This window comes from Pseudophryne corroboree, chromosome 3 (assembly GCF_028390025.1).
Source record: "Pseudophryne corroboree isolate aPseCor3 chromosome 3, aPseCor3.hap2, whole genome shotgun sequence".
NCBI lineage: Eukaryota > Metazoa > Chordata > Amphibia > Anura > Myobatrachidae > Pseudophryne > Pseudophryne corroboree.
Window position 1 is genome coordinate 188,710,889 of NC_086446.1, and position 26,156 is coordinate 188,737,044.

General features: G+C 43.8%; 1 protein-coding gene across 12 annotated transcripts in view; it reads left to right on the forward strand.

Moving 5' to 3' along the window:
* Positions 1 to 26,156, forward strand: part of ZMIZ1 (zinc finger MIZ-type containing 1) — a 455,946-nt gene that overhangs the window by 80,107 nt on the left and 349,683 nt on the right. For 11 of the 12 annotated variants that reach the window (XM_063958712.1, XM_063958715.1, XM_063958716.1 and 8 more), the window contains exon 2: positions 6,563 to 6,726. The gene's annotated coding sequence lies outside the window, so the exon portion shown is untranslated. The remainder of the gene's footprint in view (positions 1 to 6,562; positions 6,727 to 26,156) is intronic. The other variant, XM_063958718.1, reaches the window with a different exon arrangement.

A 26,156-nucleotide genomic window follows, 5' to 3' on the forward strand; every position in this document is an offset into this window, starting at 1 on the left:
AGATAAAGATACTGTTGTGTTTTATATATATATATATATATATATATATATATATATATGTATAAAAACACGAATTTGAGAGGCACTCCTCGGACTTCTGAAATATCAACGTTTCAGGTGCACTTTATTAGCACCTGACGAAAGGTGCTAATAAAGTGCACCTGAAACGTTGATAGCAAGCTGTGGTGGCTGTGTAAATTATTTCAGAAGTCCAAGGAGTGCCTCTCAAATTTGTGTTACTGTGCATTGTGCCCTTGAGGTTCGTGAGTGGGCACCCAGGTATCAGCTGTTGTTTATGGAGTGCCGGTCTGTACTTTTGGATTCTATCTATCTATCTATCTATCTATCTATCTATCTATCTATCTATCTATCTATCTATCTATCTATCTATCTATCTTATCTATCCTATCTATCTAGACGTGTGGGTGTGTGTGTACATGTGGTAGGAAATATGTGAATGACAGAAATATTCTCTGTAAAGTGCTGCGCTTTATAAATACCATCTATTGACAGGCCAGGAGTTTATTGTGTAAGGGAATTAAGTTGTGTAACGGATTTTAGCTAAGAGTGATTTATCTGCTTGCTGCTTAGTTTATAGAATCTGCTTCCAAGAAGAAAATACGCAGAAGTTCCTAGTTCTTTCTTGTAATGCCTTCTTAAATAGGAGCAGCCAGTGGAAGAAGTGACTCTAATGCTGTGTGTTTGCTGGGAGGTGGCATTTCAGGAGGGTCCTTAGCCTTGTTAGCATGAGTTATCTCTGCAGAGAATGCTGTGGTTAGTCCATGACAGCATCTCCCATCCGTGTTCTATTCCAACCTTCCAAGGCTGCTTTATTATGCCCCTGGTGGCCTATTCTTGTATTTATACACACTTCCTGCCCTGTCCCAGGAGCATAATTATTTCTATTACAATATGCTACAAAGGCTTATCTGGCCCGATTAACTCGGCACTTGCTTTCTTTTAATAAGTGCTTATTTATGAACTGTTAAGCAAAAGCCTTTTTAAAGATATAGCTGCACCAAGCAACATGTATTTGGGCTTTTACAAAGAAAAGAGCACACCGCCATTATACAATGATTCATGTTTCCGCATAGCTTTTGGGAATAAATGTTGCGAGAGATAATCTCTGTGAATATGTATTTATTTATCTTACCATACACATAGGGGTTTATAAGGATTTAATTAACCTATTCACTGCTTTTAATGGTGGTAGTATTTTTTTATTATTATCTGAATGTTTCATCTTATTGAGTTGCTGAACTTGGTCTTTATTTTAAAAGAAAAAAATTATATAAGGACCTGTTTTGTGCCTTAAATTTGCTAATAATCTTGTCCTTTTAAATTAACTATTAACTCATTGTTTTACACATATAAATGTAAGAGGCACCGGCAGGGATTCAATTTGTACATGTCTACAGAAGTAAAGATTAAAGACACAATCATCACAATTCTGTATAATTATAGCTATTTTTTTATTTTATAATTTTATTTTTTTTACTTTTATTACACCTGCCTTTTTCTTTTTTTCTTTTCTATTTACATGGTTTTATTTTTCCTAACTTTTTTTTGTCTTTGACACTGTAACTTGCTGTGTTATAGTTGAGGGTAAAGCAAAAGTCATAGAGTAGACAAGTGCGTTCTGGCTGGTGTGCTCTTGCAGATGACTTGCACTTACGCACTCCGCAAAACAAGAACCATTTACCTAAGTGACACTACATAATAAGTGTCCTAAATTATTAGCCTCTGCACTATTATATTTGCAAAATGTCGCTACCTCATAAACACAGTTTACTCCTACTTCCCAAATGACCCGATTCAGGTGGGGCAGTCCCTGGTCGTCGGGTAGGGTTGGAATGTTGAGCGATGTCTTGTTGAGTGCAAGAGTGAGTGTCGTGTTGAAATGATGCCTTAGTTAAGAGAAAGGGAACTGGACAGGCGGTAGTTCAGCACGTTGTAAGCGCTGGTCTTGTCTGTAAGCGTTGGGGAGTATCCAAGAATCAGACCCATTACAGAGTATGCAAAGAGGTAGCAGACACAACCTGTTGTGTTTTACCTTCTGTACAGAATATACATAAACCCAAATAATGACTAATAAACCAAATAATCTCCTCCGCTAGGCATAAGTAAGCCTTGTTTTAGGTCAACGGCAGTGATTATTGCCACGGCTGCAGCGCCCGATGCGGGACTCCAGAAAGGAAAGTATTAAAACGTGTGCGGTGGGGGCCTCCCTGCACCCAGGGGCCCGCGTGAGCACCACACACATTGCACCCATTATAGAGACGCCAATGGCTACTGACATTTTTCAAACCGCCTGTGAACTGACGCTGATGAGCTGGTACTTTCCAAGGATTGATATATCTCCCCCTAAATCCCTTGAATGTGTCTTGTAGTTGAAGAGAAATGCTGGCTTTGAGTACGCAGCGTGTCTACATAAACTGGTACAGAGCATAACTTGGGTAGTCATTTAGGGGAGGATTCAGGGCCTACTTCAGCATGTTTAGGGTTGCCCCTGCCTGCGTGGGCAGACTGCAGGCTGCTATGATTTGGGTCGCAGTGCCTACATGTGACATCACTCAGCCACCACGTCCTGCCCCACAAACGGTCCAGACCATGCACCCCAAATGGCACATCGATGCCTGCAAAACGCTGCGTCGCCACCCCGTTCCTGACCCCCATCGCGCATGCCATCACAGCGGCGTGCGTGCATTCGCAGAAGTGCTAAAATCGGCAAATAGTGATTGTAGCACTTCTACGATCCATGCTGAATCGGCCCTCTGCTCAATGTAATGTGCCACCGGTACATTTATGATAGTGCCAATACTGCAAGTTTTCCGTTGCACCTCTATCCGGAAAACTTGCAGTTCTGGCATCTTTCCTGTACGGCTCATCACGTTCTTCATGAATTGAATTCCCCCCTTTGTTTCCTAAAATTGTAGCCCTGTGTCTGTTTTGCTACTCAGTAAAAGAAAAAAAGATTGTACTTTCTATGAATATACCTAAGTGCCTCATTGTAAATCAGGCATTTACTAGTGTTTGCTAAAGTTTGTAAAAACATGGAAATTGGTATTCGGACTCCATACTCACGGACTCTTGCACCTGCTCTATTATTATTATTATTATTATTATTATTATCTTTTATTTATATGGCGCCACAAGGGTTCCGCAGCGCCCAATTACAGAGTACATAAACAAATAATCAAACAGGAAAACAGCAACTTACAGTTGATGACGGTATAGGACAAGTACAGGGTAAATAAACATAGCTACATCAGCAGATGACACTGGAATAAGTAGCAGGTGGCAGAAGACTGCTGGATTTGGTGCAGTTGAAGATTATTAAAGTAAGAAAAGGGTAAGCACACTACGCACTCACATTCAATGCAAGTGTCATCCAACTATCCAACTCTGTAGTTGTAAGTGCTGGTTAAAAGCTGCATGCCAGGTTTTCAACGCCAGTGGGTAACCAACCTGCTACTGACTCTTGATATACAGTATAAGCGTGTTCATTTTCCTAGCTAAACATTACATAGTGAAAACCTTTTTATAATGGAGTTTGTGGGGTGTATTTTCAGTCAAACATATGTTGCACCTAGGGTCATAATTTATGAAATAGCCGCCACTTCACAGCAGGTTTGACCTCAGAATTTAAAGCATCACTCTAATGGAGTACATAGTCTGGGGTGTTTTGCACTTGATATTAGTGTTGCTTTAAATGTTGAGATCAAATCTGCCGAGAAGCACACACATACATAATTACATTAGCACCAACATTGTAACATCAATATTTACCATTGTATTTCTTTTAAAAGATCTCTGTAAATATATACACTCAGTACAGAGATTCATTTGTGTCCGGTCAGACAGAGGCCGTGTTCTAAATTGAAAACATCTCCACTGGCAGCGCATGGTTAGGCTGCAGGAGGAAAGGTTAGCAACTTAGCATCAGGCATTAGTGTTAAGGGGGGTACACACGGCGAGATCCGTGCTTAAATTTTAACCAATCTGACTAGATAGTGGTTCCGCGCGTCGCTATAGCCGGCTCTAGATTTGACATGCATGCCAAATCTAGTGATATCGCTCATTTCACCACTGGGTGAAATGAGCGCCCCCCCCCCCCCCCCCCCCACTCAGCACACATCGCGCTGTGTGCTAAGTGGTCTGTGCTAGATCGCTCAGGATACATCTCTCTGTGTGTACGGGGCTTAAGGGTTAGGCTCCACAGGGCCAGATTAATAGTTAGTCCAGAGGTTCCCAAACTTGTGCCGTGGCTCCCTGGGGTGCCTCGGGACACTTGCAGGGGTGCCCTGGGTTGGTGGTCCAGGACCAATTCAAACTATTCATGGTCAATATAACAGGCAAAACCAGTGCTGGTGGCTGCCAGTCATAAAATATGTGGTCAAACAGAAGCAAATCTTGTCCCTCACCACACAACTGACCCTAAGGATGACATATAAACGCGATCTACTTAATGTAATATTTCTTTCTAAATTTCTCAATAAGAAATTTTTGGCCAAGGGGTGCGGTGAAATTAATTCTGATATTCTAGGGAGCCGTGATTCAAAAAAGTTTGGAAACCACTGAGTTAGGCTGATGGCACTACAGCTCCAGGCCTCCATATAAACACAGGCCCATCACCATCAGAGCAGGATGATAAACTACTACCTAGCAGGCCCATAGGTGTGCACAGGGTCTTCCTTGGCTTAGCCACAACCACAGACAGCGACACCCCCAAACCAGCCCGATGACATCACTGGTATACCCCCGGGTACACGGCCAGATCAATGTCTGCCAATTTTGGTCTAATCGCTGATTATGCGGATTGGTGACAAAATATATAACCCCCTTGTTAGTCTACCTGCATAATAATCCACCTTCCATTCTGTGTATTTCAAAACTAGCTGTGAATGTCTTGATAGTTGATAGGCACTTTAAGTTGTGGTGGGTTATTAGTTCACCTTGAATTTCACCTCCTGTTATACTTCCTCCCACTATACAAATTACATTCCCTTCATACACAGCACACAAAAAAATAAATGTCGTTTAACTTGTGTTCTTAAAGCCTGGTGACCAATTCACATTAACATTAACTGCCCCAAAAATAGTGTACGGAAACCTGTGCATGCACACTATCTGACAAGCGTCCATATAACGCCAATATCCATGTTGCCTGCAGCTTCCATAAGAGTTAACGCTCTGTATTATATAATGGAGCTCTATCTGAGCGCTCATATGATGCAGAGAGGCTTTAGAGAATATGACTTGAACGCTCTGTTAAAAGCGAGAACAGCGTACAGGATTTTGTCTATGCTTTCAACAAGCGCCATTCTTTAGTGCCCTCCTGTGTATGAGCCCTAAGGGTTGGTAGCAAGTGGTGCTCAAAGCAATTTCCTTGGCTAGGACTAGAAAATATATTATACCTTTTTTATAGATATTTTGTGCACTGATTCCTTGAAGTTCATAATTGGCATCTTATTTTGTCCAGGTGACGTCTGGGTCTTCAAGCCTATATCAAAAACCAAGGGCCTAATTTAGACTAGATTGATGCAGCAGCAGCGTTTGCAGTCTGAAGCCCTTTGCAGAGTGCGCACGCGCAGTGGGATGCTAACAGCATCTCAGGGCTGCGACCGCCTGTGCCTGATTGACAGGCAGAGGTGGTCGTGGGGCAGGAGAGGGCGTGCCAACGGGGTTAGAGTGCCTTTGGCGGGACCGTTGCGGGGGCAGGCCACGGTGGCTGCGTGACGTGGTGCAAAAGCATCGCTGCTGTGCGATGCTTTTGCACCCTTGCAGGGGGTGGGGGGCAGGGACAGACATGCGTTGCAGACTAGCCCTGTGCTGGGCGTCCTCCCACGTGTCTGAGAATCTGAGCGTAGATGTGCTATAGTTAGCACATCTACGCTCAGCTCTGAGTCACCCCCCAAGATTGGTTTAGGGTCTGAGAGTTGGAAAGGAGAATACATAATTCCACATGCTTGTGTGCTTTGAGTTCCTATGCCTCAGCCACAGTACCACACCTCCTCTTCCCCAGTGGGCTTGTGGTTAAAGCACTGGACTGCGTTGCTGGAGGTCATGAGAGATCTTTTACATTTAAAAAGTGTCATTCAAGGCTCAATGAAAAAGTAATTTCAACGAGATTTAGTAAAGACCTGAATTGTATGGATGGATATTAAGTTTACATTCAGGCAAAGCATCTTTATGCAAAGCAGAAAACGGATCGTTTTTGTTGTGTTATGTTAATACGTTCCCTGGTTTGGTCCTGCACCCATCATTTTCATTTGGATTGTGTTCTCATTTTCATTTGGATTGTGTTCGGTAACTCTTGCTACAGTACTGCACAGCAGTGGCAGAATACAGTGATAGACTTAGGATAAGATAGAGGACCGGAATTAGAAACTCTGTGGGGACTCGTGTGATATGAATACACTTTTTCCTAAATCAACACTAATACAGAAAGGTTGTGTTAATGATTAAACCATTGTCTGAAGTAAAATACATACTGTTAAACCATAATGGAGACATTTATTATTTATTGTTTAACACCATTTTTTTTCTTCTTTCAAAACAGTTTTGAACTCCTTAAAGAAAGTCGAAGTGAACGTTTCGGATGCGCATTGCGAATAAGTACGCAGGATTACTTTGGTTCATCATTATCTAAGCTATCAAGCAGAATAAAGTGACTTGTAAAGCATCGCAGGAAGGTGAGATCGGGATTCAAAGCAGGTGTCTCCAGTAAGTCTCAATACTTTTACAGACCACTAAATATTTGCATAGGAGAAATCTATTGTTAAGCTGAATGCCTTACAAGAAAAGTGCTGTTTACAGAGAACCTATCACTGGTTTCTGCATTGGCCTTTTATTTATGCATTACATTGTGCTGTGTGCACTATTCATCTATTAAAAAAATGTTATACCAACAGTATTATTATCATCTATACATTTTCCTAACGCTGCTGCTAATCGTGCAAGCTAGACCAACCCATTCTTTACTTACTCCCCTCCAACACACTACAGTAATATTTCCTTATTGCAAAACGATATTCTAACCATAAACCCCCCACAGACTGCAACTCTTTTACTTGTTATGCATTTATACGAGTTATCACACGCAGGTTATGCTGGAGGCAAATTTAGTTTAGTATCACAGTGATACTAATGAGTATGCTGCCAATTATATGACACAAATCACCTGTCTGCAATGTACAATGGCATCCACCGACTGGGGTATGGGACTCAGGATCGACAGTGTCTAGGTCGACACGTATTGGTCGGCAGTGGCTAGGTTGACACGGTCATTAGGTCAACATGAATAAAGGTCAACATGAGGTTTCCATGTTTTTTTGGTGTCATGTTCTTCGTAAAGTGACCGGGAACCCCAATTAGTGCACTGTGTCCCCTCGCACAAGGTGCCTCGCTGCGCTTTGCACAGGTTACCGTTCCCAGTCGTAGTCCACGTGAATTGTAAAGTATGAAAAAGAAAAAAAAAAGAAAAAAAATATTAAAAACTAATGTCGACCTTTTTTCCATGTCGTCCTTGTTCATGTAGACCTAATGGTCATGTCAACCTATTCTAGTGTCGACCAACTCACTGTCGACCAATAGTTGTCAACCTAGTAGGTGTCGACCCAGAGTCCGGATACCCTGGGCTGTGTCCCCGGCTGAGTTGTTGGTAGCCAACAGTTGCTGCAATGGGCTGCTGAGTAATGTGCATCTATTACTTGTACTTCAAGCTGGCGGGGACTCAGCAAATCCTGGAAGGCTCTGTCGAAGCCAGAAAGGTTTTTGCGGGGCTAGTAGTGGGGTCAGGGGCAGTGAGCTCTCCTTCGTATTAAGCAAACAGTGATATGCTTAGACTACCACTGTTTGTGACGCTACCGCTTACTCCATCTATAGACTGTGTAAGTGGTACCGTCACACACAGCTGTAAGTTAAGGTTACCCCTGTTAGCTACATACTGAGGGTAGCTCCTAACCCCAGTCATTCCTAAAGACTGAGAGTGACAGGCTTTCCAATAGGGTCTTCCTTAAATGAGTAGCTCTGTAGGGTTGAAGTTAATATCCCGGCTGTCGGGATCCCGGTGTTCAGGATCCCAACAGCTGAGAATGCTGACATTCTCACCAGGGCTAGTTCTACTCGTAGGTGTCCACGACACCCATAGCGTGGGAATAGAACCTGGCAAAGGGCCTCCATGCGCTCGCCCCACTGCCTGCATTCTGGCGGGCGGGATGCCGCTGTCGGGATATTGACAGCCGGCATCCAGTCCGCCGGCATTTCATATCCAACCCTCTCTGTAGTTTTAGGGTAACCCTATGAAGCCAGTTACCACCTTTTAAGCTACATCTCCTTAAGGATATCGAAGTGCTTGGATTACTATATTTTGTGGAAATGTAGTTCCTCAAAAACATGGTCTGCGTCATAATTGGCTTCTTGATGTGCAATCCTGAAACGTAAACCTCCAAGTTACCTCCAAGAACTGTAACGTCTTGATCTTGTTCTGCATGGGGAGAAAACCAATCATGTGGCCTTCAGTTGTCTACTGCCAGACAGAGTTAACATGAGAGACCCATTCAGTCTGCTTAACATTGCCATTCAGTCTTAGTGGGGTTTGGATATTTGCTATCCAATGGTGTTGGGAGACTGATTAATTTCACAAGAGGTCGCTTTCCTACTTCCCACAATACACAATGCAGCTGCCATGCACTCTGCATGGTATCTCCCAATGGCATCACTCCGTCTCTGTCTCTTGCTCTTTGTTTTGCAACAGTGATGTTTCTTGAGCAACACTGTTATTTAAATATGAGACCGTGCTTGGCAACCTCATTTACCAGTCAGTGAAATGGAGCCTATTATCCCCTTCCAGGATTACCAGTGCTTAGTCTGTAGCAGTGCCTGCTGTCAGTGATACTGATGTTGCTATCTGTGTTTTTTGAGAAAATCTTCCTCTAGAGTTTTTGAGAGCAGATAAGCATTTGCTTGCAAGGTGGGCCTGGAAACCAGGCCAAGACATTCTGTGCATATATGCACTAATATGCATTATCCTATGTATAGAGCGGCTCAAGAATGTTGCGCTCCGCATGGTATTCCTTGTACCCACCTGTTTCAGTTTGCAGATGTACGCAACTTAAAAATACTGTACTTGTACTGTATGATATGTTTTCTTTTGCACTGTAAACTGATGATTCCTAGATTAAAATGTTTGAATATTGTGTGGTGGTGATATATAAAAATTCAAGCAGGAGATGATGGTAAATAACAAGTAAAGCTGCCATTTCACTGTTCTAAATGTATTTAGTGAATTTGTGATGCATTGGGCAGCAGGAGTGGCGGAGTGGGTAGCACATCACAGCCCTGTGGTCATGATTTCAATTGCTGACTAAGACGTTATCTGTGAGGGTTTGTATGTACTCCCCATTTTTGAATGGGTTTCCTCCCACACTCCAGAAACATACATGGAGATTAATTGGCTTCTGCCATAAAATGAACACTAGTTTGTGTGTGTCCCTGTGATAGGGAGTATGGATTGTAAGCTCCACTGGGGCAGGTGCTGATGTGAATGACTGAAATGTTCTCTGTAAAAGGATGGGTGTGGTTCATCAAATCGACAATGTCTAGGTCGACAGTCACTAGGTCGACATGGATGGAAGGTCAACAGGGTTTCTAGGTCGACATGTGCTAGGTCGACAGGTCTAAAGGTCGACATGAGGATTTTTTTTTTTTTGGGTGTCGTTTTCTTCGTAGAGTGACCGGGATCCCAAATTAGTGCACCGCGTCCCCTCGCATGGCTCGCTTCGCTCGCCATGCTTCGGGCATGGTGCCTTCGCTCCGCTACCGCTTCGCTCGGCACACTTTACCGTTCCAATCATAGTCCACGTGGATCGTTAAGTATGAAAAAATTCCAAAAAAGAAAAAAAATGTGAAAAACTCATGTCGACCTTAAGACCTGTCGACCTAGAACATGTCGACCTAGAAACCCTGTCGACCTAGTGACTGTCGACCTATAGTGGTCGACCTAAACATTGTCGACCTAGACAATGTCGATCTTCAGACCGGATCCCAAAAGGATGCAGAATATCTGTGCACTGTATAAACAACTGCCAACGACATTAACTTTTAATCATTATGTAACATTGTATTCAGGTATTGGAACCCATTCATGCTTTAGGATGTAGTTTTAGCAGGGGGTTCTTCATGTATTAGCAGAATGCTAGTTTGGAAGAACACTTAAGTAAATGATCAGAATGAGAATCTTAAAGCTATAAAGTAAATCTGTTGTATTGTGACATTCCTTTTGCATTAAGCATATCACTGTAACGGCAGGAAGTTGAAAGCTGCTGCAGTTTTCCGCTTGGGCATTCTTTTCTGAGGTGCCCTGAAGGGTCAGGCTACAGTAGGAGCTGGCGGAAGCACTGCTTTCCTCCTTGGGTTGTGAATGAGATGAGGGTAGAAACCGCACACAGTAGCAGGCAAGGATTTCTGGAATTTTAGCATGCCCCAAACAGGTGCATAGTGGTGTATTGTTTCATTGGCTATGACAAGACGCCATGCTTACAGGGATATATTTGTGGTCAAGGTTAATATATATTTATCATTCATTTCGTATTTTACTTATATTTATCAGAGAGCATCAGTCCTATGGCATTGAGTTCTTCATAAAATATACTCCCTTACAGGATGCAGTATTTGGCCAAGTTGTACATTTCAAGTGACACACTAATGAAACAATACTAATTTTACTTGTTAAATCCTGTGAACCATTGTGTTATTAAATAATAATAGTAATAATACAATTATTATTGCGACAGAATTTTTGTAAGGCTTTAAAGCCTTACAAAAATTCTGTTGCAATAATAATTGTTTTATTACTATTATTATTTATGAACAGTTTGGAAACAGTGCTAAAACAAACCTGGGAAATAACAGTCATAGAGGTAGGAGGGCCCTGCTTGCAAGCTTACAATCTATAAGGAAATAAGCATTGATACAAAATGGTAGGTGTTATCCATTGCATAATGGTCCGCCAGATTGCAACGGTTCTTGGTGGGCTGTATGATGTGGTCACCCAGTAATGTTGGCCTGAGGTCAGGAGGATGGGAAAGTGAAGAAAGAGAAAATATGTGAGGATATGTGTGGACTGTACAGTGGAGATGTAATGGGATAGGAACGTTGATAAAGCTGAATATTTATCTTATATAAAACCCTTTATGAGGTCTAAGAACACTGTACGCTATTTACGTATGAAGTACCGTAAGGGTACGCTCGTTGCGTAGCAATCGCTTAGCCGTAGTCGAGACGCTCAAGCGTCACGTTCGCTCACGGCCAAGAGATCACAGGCAGGCACGCTATTGGCTGCTGACTAACGTAATGATTCGCTATAGCGTAGCGGACGCTCGGGACCACGAGGAGATCACCAGCGGCGCTGACGCTCACAATGTTAAACCTTTGTATCTAAACCATAAACAGTGTATTGTGCAGTAAAACCTTAGTGTAATGATAGAGTGTAAATGCAACACAGTATAACCTTATTACCTTTAAAGCTGTTCACCGACGCTCTGAGAATACTTAACACTATAAGAAATACACAGATACCTGGGCTTAGGGTCCAACACCTAATATATATATATTATGAATGATATACTTGCAAAAGAATTGATACAAATACAAATCATACACTACAATATAACATAGACTACCTAACCAGATAACTACACAGGAAATATAATACAATTACTATTTAAGGGAAAATAAGAGAGAAAGAGGAGAAGAGAGAGAGAGAGAGAAATTGGCTCACAATAACAAGAAGATCAATATAGTTGCGGAGAAACACTTACGCACAAGGGGAAACGATCGCATGCGCCTCGATATCCAGCTCCCGATTATCAGCAATGAGAACCGTTGAAGAGAGTGAACTGGATATGGTCGGCCTGCCTATTTATGCCCCACACACAATACAATTCAATGGTCCCTACAATCTCATTGTTCATTGGACACAGGAATTCGGCTTCGCATTATAACAAAAGGTCATAGGTTGATTCATACAGGTGGGCTGTGACTGCTTCCAACTGTTCAGGTGGGTGGGATACTGGGTTTCCCGCCGCATGACTAAATAAGAACAAATAATAGTAAATGGACATAAACTTCTTATGTCCATAACTATTCGCACGAGCGATTAATCCGCTCCAAACCAACACCGGAATATTGCTATTTAAATACTCTTCCGATGGGTACCAAACAACACTGTATGACCCCTGTTAGACCCTTCGTACAATACAAAGAGGGATCTCTCTGTTCAGGAACATGCTATGTTAACTAAACTTTCAGAATCTATCAAAGGGACCATGATCTACAAAATACATTATATAGTGAAAATATGTAACGATTGAGTCGCACGCTACGATCACATAAACTCTACCGTAAATACGCATACCGTGCGGGTGCCCGCGACTGTGAGTATGCGCACGTACGGGAGAGCGTACGCATGCGCAGCACGGACCTGTGTGAGGTGCAAATATGGTAGTGTGCATAGAGATATTTTTCTGACTTTGACAGTCCACCCTTTGGCAGTCAACAATAACTGCCACCTTCTAAAACATTTCAAAAAGAGAAAAATATATGTCAGGGGTTAATACATTTCCATGGTTGGGTAAGGGAGGAGAGAGGAGAAGGTGTGAAGAGGGTATGACCTAGTGAGATAGCAGAAGCATGTGTGTATGAGTCCATGTTTGGGGGGTCATGTATCATCGTGCCGTACGTGTGGTACATCAAGCTTCGAGGTATTGCGAAGTATACATTTGAATTCCTTCTTATCCCGTGGTACGGGTTTGTGGATGGGCTGTCAAACTTTACCGAGCTCTTTTCGGCTTTGGTTGTAACAAAATGGGGGAGCACATTTTAGTTGATGATACATGAATGGGGGAGATATGTGATTGCTGATATCTGTGCCTGTATTCCCTATCGACTATGTGTGTCATTACCTGAGGGTTGTAGAAATGAAGAAAAGACATAATTACGGTAAAGGCGGTGGTATTCTATGTCAGGTAAATGTACATTCGTCGATTGAGGTCTTGTTTGGTGTCTGTTGAATGCAGTCTTCTTTGTGCTTTTGCCCATAAGGTGCGAGCAAAAGCTGTCAATGTCCATAGATTTACAAAAGTGTTGGGCTAGCGTAATTTTAAAATTTCTAGGGAAACTGGGGATCCATGGCATAGTTCATCAAAAATCTGTGTATCAGGTTGTCAAAACTTCTTCTTTAATCCCTCTGTTGTCTGTATATCGGCTCATCAAATTCCTCGTCCAAGTGGGTCTTTTTACCTTGGAGGAAACGGAAAAACAGGTGAAAGAAACGGACCGTAGAAATCGCATTTTCATCACATCATTGTTTCTACATTTGGGTCATAAATCAAATCCATTGGAATTACAGTTTCCTCACTCCTTAAACTCATTACCCTAGTACGACGATTGCACCTCATTAAAGCCTGACCGCATCTAAATATCAAACCAATCGTTATGATAACACCTAAGATACATAGGAGAAACTTCCCAACATCCATTATGACTCCTTGAGCCCAGTCTCCTAAACCAGAGAACCAATTTCGCGGGTTCAACCATGACACCCAACCAGTCAGCTCATTACCTACAGCAGCAAGAGTGAGATTGTGTCTCCTGCGAAATTCCCACTTCAGTTGGAGAATATCGTCCATCTTTTGGTCTATGACCTCGACCGGATCCTCGGTGCTATTCGTAATATATGTGCAACATTTCACGCCGTATTGTGTTGCCAGTGTGACACAATATCCGCCTGTCACTGCTGTGAGGTAATTAAGAACCATTCTATGCTGTACCAGTTCTGTTTTATAAGCCTGAAGTTCTCTTCCAGTATACCTAAACGTGTCATCATACATTTCAGTGATATTATCTAACAAATTTGCGAGCGCAGATATGTATTTATAATTCAACACTCCTCTAGCGGTGCGAGTGATATCTAACGCGATTAGAAACTGAATCCCGTTTGATTCATGGATCATGTCAGAGGCCGGATGCTCTGTTCTTTCTATCAGGTGCCGTTTAACTACGTGCTCGTAATGGGTGTGAGTATAAGGAGTTTGGGCAACACGGTGTATGTCTTTCATTTTGTCATGTGATACAGTCATTACTTCAGGCAGTACTTTTCCAATATAACACAATCCTTCAGAGTTTGGGGCAAGCCACTTATACGCCTTCCTCCCGCATATGAAATATGCATCATCGGGGAGAACATATGGGACGGAGTAGGACATAACCATATTACACACCTTCCATGTGAAATCTCCTAACCCTAATTCTTCCATCTGCTTAGTACACGTATCAGGTTGTACGATATGTGCACAGTATCCTGGTGATACCTCTCCAACTCTCGTAATCCTATTTCCTAAGGTATACCTATACCGGAAAGATTTTCCTCTACTGGCTATGTGGCGTATAAGCTCTGTATCTGTAGGCATTCTATCTGCTCTATGCGAAAAGGTCATGGTTTGATTACTCCATGACACTTCCCAACTTCCCGGCTTTCGGGGATTGGAGATGTTAAAACATAATAGGGACCTATCCACATGGTATTGGTGGAGCTTCAAACTAGGAGGGCTGGAGATATTAAACCTCCTGTCCACCGGTCTCCCACCACTTAACTCAAGTACCTCCCCTAACGTTAAAGGAAATGGTACTAGCCCTGATTTGCTATGACCTTGAGGTACTTGAGAGCATACCCAACAATCTGTTTTATTTAACACACTACCCACTAAGGAGTGATAGTCACTCAATGGATGCCGGTCCATATGGATATTAAAACTGGATTGGCATTTCTTTATGCACCCATCCTCAATGACATTGTTACAGAGCCGACAGATACAGTTTTCTTCAGCTAACAATCCTTCACAATTCCTTCTATGGTCAATGCTATCGGATCGTTTTCTGATACTCGCCTTTGCTTGTTGATTATGTTGTTCTTGGAAAACTACGCCTCCATCTCTGTCATCAGAACCCATTCCAGAACCTCTCTCGACCTCCATGGTACTCTCGCCGGAACAGACTGCTCTGGTCAACATCATGGTCAACAGGAAAATCCGGATCACAGTCTCTTGGGGCAAGTCCATCTTGTAGGAGGAAAACGGAGAAGAATGAGAAGGGGGAAAAAATAATTTGAGGGAGAGGGGATGGGAAGTTGGAGAAAAACAATAAAAGGGAACAGGGGATCGACAACTGCTTTTGGTCTTGTGATTTTCAATGCTCAGGTGCCGCCTCAATCCTCCTGGAACAGACACTTCAGTGATACAACCTCTACCGTCTGTTCCTTATCACGGGACCTTGCTGGATCAGCAACCTTTTTACAGTGGGATGAATGAACCCAAGTCTCTCTCTCAGCAACCTTCAATGCTGTAGTGCTAGTCAATAAGACCTGGTATGGTCCTTCCCATCTGTCAATAAGGCAACCTGAGCGTAGAAAATTTCGTATCATTACATAATCCCCAGGTTCAATGTCATGACAATTACTATCTGGTAAATCAGGAATCACTAACTTCAGATTATCATTTTGATTCCTTAACTGTTTACTCATGTTAATCAAGTATTTTACAGTCACTTCATTGTTACACTTCAAATCATCCTGAGGGTTAATCATAACATGCGGTTGTCGACCAAACAAGATTTCAAAGGGAGACAGATTAAGAGGGGACCTGGGAGTGGTTCTGATGCTGTACAGTACAATGGGTAAAGCTTCTGGCCATGTCAATCCTGTCTCTGCCATCACTTTACTCAGTTTATTTTTAATAGTGCTGTTCACTCTTTCCACTTTCGCACTCGCCTGTGGACGGTATGGAGTGTGCAGCTTGCTATCAATTCCCATCAATTTACACATTCCTTGAAAGACATCACCTGTAAAATGGGTACCCCTATCACTTTCGATAATTCTAGGGATACCATATCTACATACAAATTCCTGCACAATTTTCTTAGCAGTAAACATAGCGGTATTTGTGGCCGCCGGAAATGCTTCGACCCAATTTGAAAAAACATCTATACAAACAAGTACATATTTCAAATTTCGACAAGGGGGTAATTGAATAAAGTCAATCTGTATTACCTGTGTAATGTCCACCCACAAACAAACACATGACATTTACGGTGCCGAAAACTTGAACTAAATTGTGGGGTGCTAGTGTGAATCTGGTTCGGGTGATCAGAGCGGCAGACCTGCTTTACCTCTCAGACACAATGACAACACAAACATAATATAGTATCCAACTCCATTTTATTATCCTAACAAAATTTACAAGTGGCAGGTAAACAGGAAACTGGCGCACAATTGAAGCAGGCTGGTTATGGCTTCTAAATAACAGTCTCAAGTAACCAGCGTTAGCAATACAGGTAGCAGGTAAGCAAGTAACTGGTGCACAATTGAAGCAGGCTGGTTATGGCTTCTAAATAATAGTCTCAGGTAACCAGCGTCAGCAATACAGGTAGCAGGTAAGCAGGAACTTGTGCACGATTAAAGCAGGCTGGTTATGGCTATTAAACGACAGTCTCAGGTAACCAGCGTTAGCAATACAAGTAGCAGGTAAGCAGGTAACTTGTGCACAATTAAAGCAGGATGGTTATGGCTACTAAACAACAGTCTCAGGTAACCAGCGTCAGCAATACAGGTAGCAGGTAAGCAGGAACTTGTGCACGATTAAAGCAGGCTGGTTATGGCTATTAAACGATAGTCTCAGGTAACCAGCGTTAGCAATACAAGTAGCAGGTCAGCAGGTAACTTGTGCACAATTAAAGCAGGCTGGTTATGGCTACTAAACAACAGTCTCAGGTAACCAGCGTCAGCAATACAGGTAGCAGTTAAGCAGGAACTTGTGCACGATTAAAGCAGGCTGGTTATGGCTATTAAACGACAGTCTCAGGTAACCAGCGTCAGCAATACAGGTAGCAGGTAAGCAGGAACTTGTGCACGATTAAAGCAGGCTGGTTATGGCTATTAAACGACAGTCTCAGGTAACCAGCGTTATCAATACTAGTAGCAGGTAAGCAGGTAACTTGTGCACAATTAAAGCAGGCTGGTTATGGCTTGTAAACAACAGTCTCAGGTAACCAGCGTTCCTTAGTAGCGGATAAATGCATTAACATTAGCTTTCACACTGCTGGGCGGAGCTTGCATAAAAAAGAACTATCAGTACCAGCATTCCTTAATAGCAGATAAATGCATTAACATTAGCTTTCACACTGCTGGGCGGAGCTTGCATAAAAATAACTATCAGTACCAGCATTCCTTAATAGCAGATAAATGCATTAACATTAGCTTTCACACTGCTGGGCGGAACTTGCAATAAAAGAACTATCAGTACCAGCATTCCTTAATAGCAGATAAATGCATTAACATTAGCTTTCACACTGCTGGGCGGAGCTTGCATAAAAAAGAACTATCAGTACCAGCATTCCTTAATAGCAGACAAATGCATTAACATTAGCTTTCACACTGCTGGGCGGAGCTTGCATAAAAAGAACTATCAGTACCAGCATTCCTTAATAGCAGATAAATGCATTAACATTAGCTTTCACACTGCTGGGCGGAGCTTGCAATAAAAGAACTATCAGTACCAGCATTCCTTAATAGCAGACAAATGCATTAACATTAGCTTTCACACTGCTGGGCGGAACTTGCAATAAAAGAACTATCAGTACCAGCATTCCTTAATAGCAGATAAATGCATTAACATTAGCTTTCACACTGCTGGGCGGAGCTTGCATAAAAAAGAACTATCAGTACCAGCATTCCTTAATAGCAGACAAATGCATTAACATTAGCTTTCACACTGCTGGGCGGAGCTTGCATAAAAAGAACTATCAGTACCAGCATTCCTTAATAGCAGATAAATGCATTAACATTAGCTTTCACACTGCTGGGCGGAGCTTGCAATAAAAGAACTATCAGTACCAGCATTCCTTAATAGCAGATAAATGCATTAACATTAGCTTTCATACTGCTGGGCGGAGCTTGCATAAAAAGAACTATCAGTACCAGCATTCCTTAATAGCAGATAAATGCATTAACATTAGCTTTCACACTGCTGGGCGGAGCTTGCATAAAAATAACTATCAGTACCAGCATTCCTTAATAGCAGATAAATGCATTAACATTAGCTTTCACACTGCTGGGCGGAGCTTGCATAAAAAGAACTATCAGTACCAGCATTCCTTAATAGCAGACAAATGCATTAACATTAGCTTTCACACTGCTGGGCGGAGCTTGCATAAAAAGAACTATCAGTACCAGCATTCCTTAATAGCAGATAAATGCATTAACATTAGCTTTCATACTGCTGGGCGGAGCTTGCATAAAAAGAACTATCAGTACCAGCATTCCTTAATAGCAGATAAATGCATTAACATTAGCTTTCACACTGCTGGGCGGAGCTTGCATAAAAAGAACTATCAGTACCAGCATTCCTTAATAGCAGATAAATGCATTAACATTAGCTTTCACACTGCTGGGCGGAACTTGCATAAAAAGAACTATCAGTACCAGCATTCCTTAATAGCAGATAAATACATTCACAAATATATAAGGGCAGTCTACCCCCTTTTACAACATTCCAAAACAAATATGCGGGGCACAGCACTAGTGGGGAGCCTCTTCCCCTGGAATACAATATATTGCCCCCAGATTACAGAGTCTTTGCAGCAGAAGGGGTTAAGCCGGGCACATACAAATGAGGGGAGCGCAACTCCTAATTATCTAAACTTGCGGGGGTACTGTGATGAGGGGAGCCCACCCCTTTTATTATTAATTGTCTCACCGGGGCACTCATGAAGGGCAACCTACCCACTTAGTAAATATGTTCCCCAAATGCAGAGTTCATGCAGCGGAAGGGGTTAAATACCGGACACAAGGGATCTTAGGGGTGTCTACACCTTTTTTCAAATACTATGTCCCCTATTAGCAGAGTTTTTGCAGCGGAGGGCACAACAGGGGCAGAGTTTCTGGCAGCGGAAGGGTTGTTTGCAAGTTCTCACCCATCGCTGCGGCGCTTCTGCCACCTCCGATCCTCCGCATCTTCAGCGTGGCTGTCTGGAGTCTCCCTCCTCAGTCTCCGGTCCGGTCTACTCCTCTTCAGCTGCCGCCGCGCCGTCTCCGGGTCTTCACTCCTCTTGTGCAGCAGACTCCGGTCCGCGCCGTCATCTCTACGCTGGGGTCTTCTCGGGTCCTCGCCGTACTCCAGCCGCCAGGGGTCCTCGCTGGGGTCTTCTTCCCGGGGTCGTCCTTCGCGGTGCCTGCGCGCTTCTCATCTGCCGCTCCTTGGAATCCAGGGGACGGATGTCATCACTGCTCTGCTGGACGGGCTGCGGTTCCTCCGGCCCAGCGCTCCAGTCTCTCAGCAGCGGCGGCTCTTCTCCGCACTCCATCCCCGCTGGCACTGACGCGGCCAGCTCTTCTCCTCAGGCAGGGTCTCCGGCATTCTTCTGGCACTGGTGCTCCGGTCGCTGGTTCTCCCCTCAGCTTCTTCTCTGCGCAGACTGTCCTCACACACTGGCAGGCGGCTCCTGGGGCTACATGGCGACACCTTCCCCAGGTAATCTTCCCATTCCTCCAGGGCTCCTCTGGCAGCGATCCTCCCAGCGCTGCATACTCCAGTCTTCAGGCTCTGGACACTACATGGCTCCACTTCCCCAGGTACATATTCCCATTCCTCCAGGTCTCTCTCTCCTGTGCTGTGAGGCTTCTTTTTAAGGGTCCTGGTGCTCCTCCACCTCCCCTCTCCTCTATGATGACTGGCTCCCGGGGCCCCAGCAACAGACTACCCCCTGGTCACTCTGCCCTACAACCCAGGGGACCCAATCAGCTGGGGACATGTTTCCCAGACTTTTTATGTTGCTGGGTAAGAAGTGACAGGACCAGAGAATTGGCGGCAAAATCCCTGTCCCAAGCTGACAGGGTCACATAAAGTTCAGCCCACAATCTACTCTGGGACTTGTAGTTCCACAATGTAAACAAAAAAAAAAAATCACAAGGGGATCTCCATGGTGCAATAGCTTCAGGGTATTACACCTGGAAAGGGCCGCCGGCAGGTGGGATATGAGATGGTTCTGTAGGTATTGCCTTTCCGATGTTCTTTCTCAGACAGGTAAGGCATGACATTGCCCTTTTACTCGCATGAGATGAAAATCCTGGGGCATACCAATATGCTCTTACCAACTTGCACATCCCTTCCTTGCCCAGATGAGTCAGCCCGTGGGCTCCCTCAGCTAAACATGGAAGGTATGCTCTGGGGGCCACTGGTTTACCGTGTCCATCCGTCCAGAGTCCTGAGGACTCCTGGCCATATCCTTTTGCCTTCCAGACTGCCTTTTCCTGTGTGGAACACAAATTTTGCATCTCACACAACTTCTGTGTGTTGATGGTATTAAATACCATCAGTTGTGTGGTGTCTGTCTGTCTGGGGGTAGCAGCTGCTAATTTAGCAGCTTCGTCTGCTCGGCTGTTACCAAGTGATACTGGGTCTTGGCTATATGTGTGTGCTTTACATTTGATAACAGCCACTCTGTCGGGTTCCTGTATCGCTGTTAGAAGCCTTTTTATGTGAGCTGCATGCGCTACCGGTGTACCAGCTGCCGTCATGAAATTTCTGAGGCGCCATAGGGCTCCGAAATCATGGACTACCCCGAATGCGTATCTAGAATCCGTGTAGATATTGGCTGATTTGCCCTTAGCCAATTCACATGCTCTGGTTAGGGCGACCAGTTCAGCAACTTGGGCTGAGTGAGGTGGGCCTAGCGGTTCCGCTTCTATGGTGCCTTGGTCATCTACGACTGCGTATCCAGTACACAAGTCTCCCGAGTCTGACTGTCTATGACAACTACCGTCCGTGTAGAACGTAAGTTCTACATCTTCCAGTGGGTTGTCACTGATGTCAGGCCTTGCGGTAAAATTTTGGGTCAAATATTCCATACAACCATGTGTGTCTTCCTTTGTATTAAATTCTCCTTCCCCACCACTCTCATCCTCCACCCTTTGTGCCTGTCCAGGCACACCTGGGAGATATGTTGCAGGATTTAATGCACTGCATCTCCTTATGGTGATGTTTATGGGGGCCATTAGTGCCAATTCCCATCTTGTAAACCGCGCTGATGAGACGTGTCTGGTTTGGGCAGAATTTAACAAGGCTGACACTGCATGTGGTGTATGAATTGTGAGGTTGTGACCTAGCACGACGTCTTCGCTTTTCGTTACTAGCAATGCTATCGCGGCAACGCTTCGCAAGCATGTGGGGAGGGATCGCGCTACCGTATCTAGCTGAGCGCTGTAATATGCTACCGGCCTGCTGGCATCACCGTGCTTTTGGGTTAGTACGCCTGCCGCGCAACCAGCACTTTCTGTTCCGTATAGTTCAAAGGGTTTCCCATAGTCTGGCATACCCAATGCTGGTGCCTGCGTTAGGCACTGTTTAAGTCTCTCAAATGCTGTCTCAGACTCGTCTGTATGCGAAATCCGATCAGGTTTGTTTGAGGAGACCATCTCCTGCAAGGGTAACGCTAGAATGGAAAACCCTGGGATCCAGTTACGGCAATACCCACACATTCCTAAAAATGTTCTGATCTGTTGCTGGGTTTGTGGCAGAGTCATGTCTCTAATTGCTTGAATTCTATCAGCGGTCAGGTGTCTCAGTCCTTGTGTTAGACAGTGTCCCAAATATTTTACCTTAGTTTGGCATAATTGCAACTTGTCTTTGGAAACCTTGTGTCCTGTGTCTGAAAGGTGAAACAGGAGCTGTTTCGTATCCTTCAGGGATGCTTCCAATGAATCAGAACACAGTAGTAGATCATCCACGTACTGTATTAATACTGATCCACTCACTGGTTGGAAAGACTGTAAACAATCATGCAAAGCCTGGGAAAATATACTTGGGCTATCTATGAATCCTTGTGGTAATCGAGTCCATGTGTATTGGACTCCTCTGTATGTAAATGCAAACAAATATTGACTGTCAGGGTGCAGAGGTACCGAAAAGAAAGCGGAGCAGAGGTCAATAACAGTGAAAAATTTCGCAGTGGGAGGGATTTGCATTAGGATGACAGCTGGATTTGGCACTACGGGGAACTGACTCTCAACTATTTTGTTAATCCCCCTTAGATCCTGCACTAGCCGGTAACCCCTCCCCCCACTCTTTTTAACAGGGAAGATGGGACTATTGGCAGTGCTGGACGTTCTTACCAGAATGCCCTGTTGTAGCAAGCGCTCTATTACGGGATACACTCCTAACTCCACCTCTGGCTTCAGAGGGTACTGTGGGATTTTTGGAGCTATCCTACCATCTTTTACTTGTACAACTACCGGAGCTACGTTTGCCATTAATCCAGTGTCCTGTCCATGTTTAGTCCAAAGTGACTCTGGTATCTGAGATGTCATTTCTTCTACTTGGGAGGGAGTCCTATTTGTCATAATGGTATGTGACATTAATTTTGATGGGGAGTCTAACATGTCTCGTACTTCCTGAGCGTGATTCTCAGGTATGTCCAAGAATACACCTTCAGGAGTACAATAAATGACGCACCCCATTTTACACAGTAAGTCTCTTCCCAGGAGATTAGTCGGTGCCGATGCAGCCAGCAAAAAGGAATGCTTGGTATGTAAAGGCCCTATTGTAATCTCGGCTGGTTTGCTAACAGGGTAGTGCTGGACTACTCCCGTTACCCCTATGGCTGGAATTGTCTTACCAGTGGTTCTCATGCCCACTGTCGAATTTATCACTGATTTGGCCGCCCCTGTGTCTACAAGAAAGTTTAATGATTTACCAGCTACATTGATTGCAATTTCTGGTTCACTTCCAAGGCTTGCAATCAATTTTACTGGCTGCAGATTACAGGTATGGCCACACCCCTATTGGGTATGGTGACCTCCCTGAATCCCGCTGGCAGCAACTACTTGTGATGGAGTTAATTGGGAGCTACCAGAGGCTTGCCAGTCTCTGTTCGGGGGATATCTTTTTGTTTCCCCTGTATGTGGCTCATAACTCCGTTTCTGCGGACCCTGATCCCAATGTCGTGTGTCGTGTCGTTGTCTAGGGGGTTGGTATGAGTTTCGTGAATTCTTCACTCTACAATCTCGTGCCATGTGTCCCTGTTTATGACAAGAATAACAAGTAACCACATTTGACTTACCCACAGGGTTTGGTGATATAAACAAAGGCTGCCTTGTGGTCAGGGTCTGTATACTTACTGCCATTAACTTATCACCTTGTTGTTCCCTGTGTCTGGTGATGTTCCTATCGTGATCAATAGCAGCCTCTCTCAAAGTAGCCACAGACAGACCTCGCCAACATGGTTGTGTGGTCTGTACCCTAGTCTTCAATGACTCTTTTAAACCATCCATCAGTACCGATACTGCTACTTCTCGATGGTTTATGTTTGTTTTAATGTCCTCTATGCCTGTGTATTTTGCCATTTCTGATAATGCTCTGTGAAAATACTCTGCAGCTGTTTCTGACTCCTTCTGTTTAATGGAGAATATTTTGTTCCATTTAACTACGGCTGGGAAATACTCCTTTAACTGTAAACTTATTCTTTTTACATTGTCTTTGTTGTACACTTCTGTAAGAGGTACATCCTGATCTAATCCACAGTCAGCTAAAAATTGAGCTGCGTCGACATTGGAGGGTAAACATGCTCTCAGCAATATCTGCCAGTCTTTATTGTTGGGCTCTACAGTGTTACCTAGGTCTCTGATGTATTTTTGGCTGGCAACTAAGTCTTTTCTAGGGTCAGGGAATTCAGACACTATGGTCCTTAATTCCATTCGGGAAAATGGGCTGTACATGGCAATGTTCCTAACAGGAGTGACTCCTGAAGTGTCTGTTTTCCCATTTGGAACTACTATTACCTTAACAGGATTAACTCTAACAACCTCATTCTGTGTAGATTCTACAGGCTGTAGTGAAATAGTTTCAGCATAGTGTATGGTGCCGTACTTACCCGTTGATACGACCTCACCTATCCCTCCGCTAGGGGCCTTTGTTACTAATCTCGGGGGTGGAGCTGTGCCTACTGTGGTCTCTGCTATGGTGGCTGCTAGAGAGAGCGCTGAAATTGTTGCCGATTCGTCCTCTTGATCACACTCCTGAGGAAAGTTCAAAACAGGGTACAACTTGCACGGGTTAATACTTGCATTGGTTAATTGGTTAACATTATCTTTAACATTTACACAGTTGCTAAGTGTTTGTTTGTTACACCTTAATGCGTCATTCTCCGCAACCAATTTTTCTCCCGATATATATGGTGGCGGTGGGGCCGTGGCTATCAGTTTTCTGATCGAGCCAGATCCCGCCGCCTGAGCCAATCCTCTCTGTATGTCACCCTCCTGTTGCCACAACTGTAAATAATCATAATGCTTGATTCGTCTCTTTGCTGATTTAATGAGACATATCCTTCTCCTTAAATTCGTTAACACTTCTGTGCTGAAGCTACCTACTCTTGGGAATTTCTCCCCGTCATGTACTGTCATTCTCTCCCATTCATCACATAAAGCTTCTGTGTGACTTCCGTATTTCTCACACATTACGTACCTTGCCGACCCGACTGGTCGGTTCACTGAATCAACCCGAACCGAGGTTGATCGCCCCCTACCTGAACAAGTGGCCCCCATAGTTCGAAGGTGTTGCTTTATTCAGCCAACCCTTACGCAAACCAAAATGTTCAAAATAGGCTGACGGTGGCGGTTTACCGAGTACCCCACTCACTCGCCCACGCCGACCAATACGACCTGATCACACCGATATGGTGCTGGCGTACTCGACCCAGGGCCCCTGCGACCTGAACCTCTATTTACTGGAACCTGTGAGGGTGATCCGAAGAACACTTACTCTTTCCAGTAACTATTGGTTGTTGGATAGTTCCTGAGTGAGCAGCGAACCTCCCTTAAAATAAAAAAAATTACACAAATCACGTTAGAATGTACAAATAGCGTTTATGACCTTCGTACACAAATAGTACCGGTCAGGTTTACTAATGTACACAATTACGTGCGGTACAATCGTTCAGCACATAAGCAACTAATCTTATGTACGGAGCGACCAGTGGAATCGAAAATTACGGCTGCGAATTCCTTCAGCCAGAGCTTGTATGGCCTATATGGGTGTTGCACCAACCCTTTCTTGGTGTTGTGCCTGTGGACTGTATAGCGGACTTCCTTGTCTGCTGTACCTGAACCTGCTGGTCTGCTATGACCTCCTGGTCTGTTACAGTATGACCTCCTGGTCTGCTACACTCTAATGCTCAAATTGTATGTTTTAACCAGGGATGCCTCCCTAGCCACCATGTACGTCACTTACACGCATGTACCTCACGAGAACTCGACTTTTCTTGTGGTTCAACCTCAAAAATTGTAAAAACAAACACTCACTCACCACATATACACTTTTGTTTCTATTTCTATTTCTGCGCAGAAATTTTTCTTTAGACCAGATGTGTTACCAATTAGGAGAAGGATCTGTTAATTTAAATTTAGAATGTTAAAATAGATTTGCGCGATTTATCGCCTTGCGTTATTTACCGCGTTGCGCTATTTATCGCGTTGAAAAAAAATTAACACTTGTGATTTGAGTTACGTGGGCGTACCCGTACGCTCCGTTGCGTAATATACGCTGCGTGCGTCGGCCCTTGGGTTGCGTACGCAAGTCTCAGTCCTTTGTTAGAGACACGTGTACGCAAAGCAAAGATCCACCGTAACACAATTTATACGTTTATCAATGTAGATGATCCTTTATCATCTACCGCGCACCACACTGACTTCGCCTTGTCTCTCAGGCACAGCTGTGTTTGTCTATACTTTAACTATATTACCTTTTTACTCTTAAACTATAAAATAGCAGCAAATCTCTCTTAGCACGTTTTATCAATTATAAAACTGGCAAACAGGAGAGTGACATACGAAAATACACAAATGAAAAAAAAAGAAATGCAGATATATATGTGTGCGTGCGTGTGTACGCAAGACAGAAAAATAAACAGTTTTAAAAAGACACTAGCGTGTTGTTCTTACCTCCGGTTCCCGGATTCCTTCAGCACCCTTTACTAAGAGAAGCAGACGCTTATCCAAACAGCACTACGAGGAATATGATCTCCCGCCCTTTGCTGCTGGATAATGTCTGCTG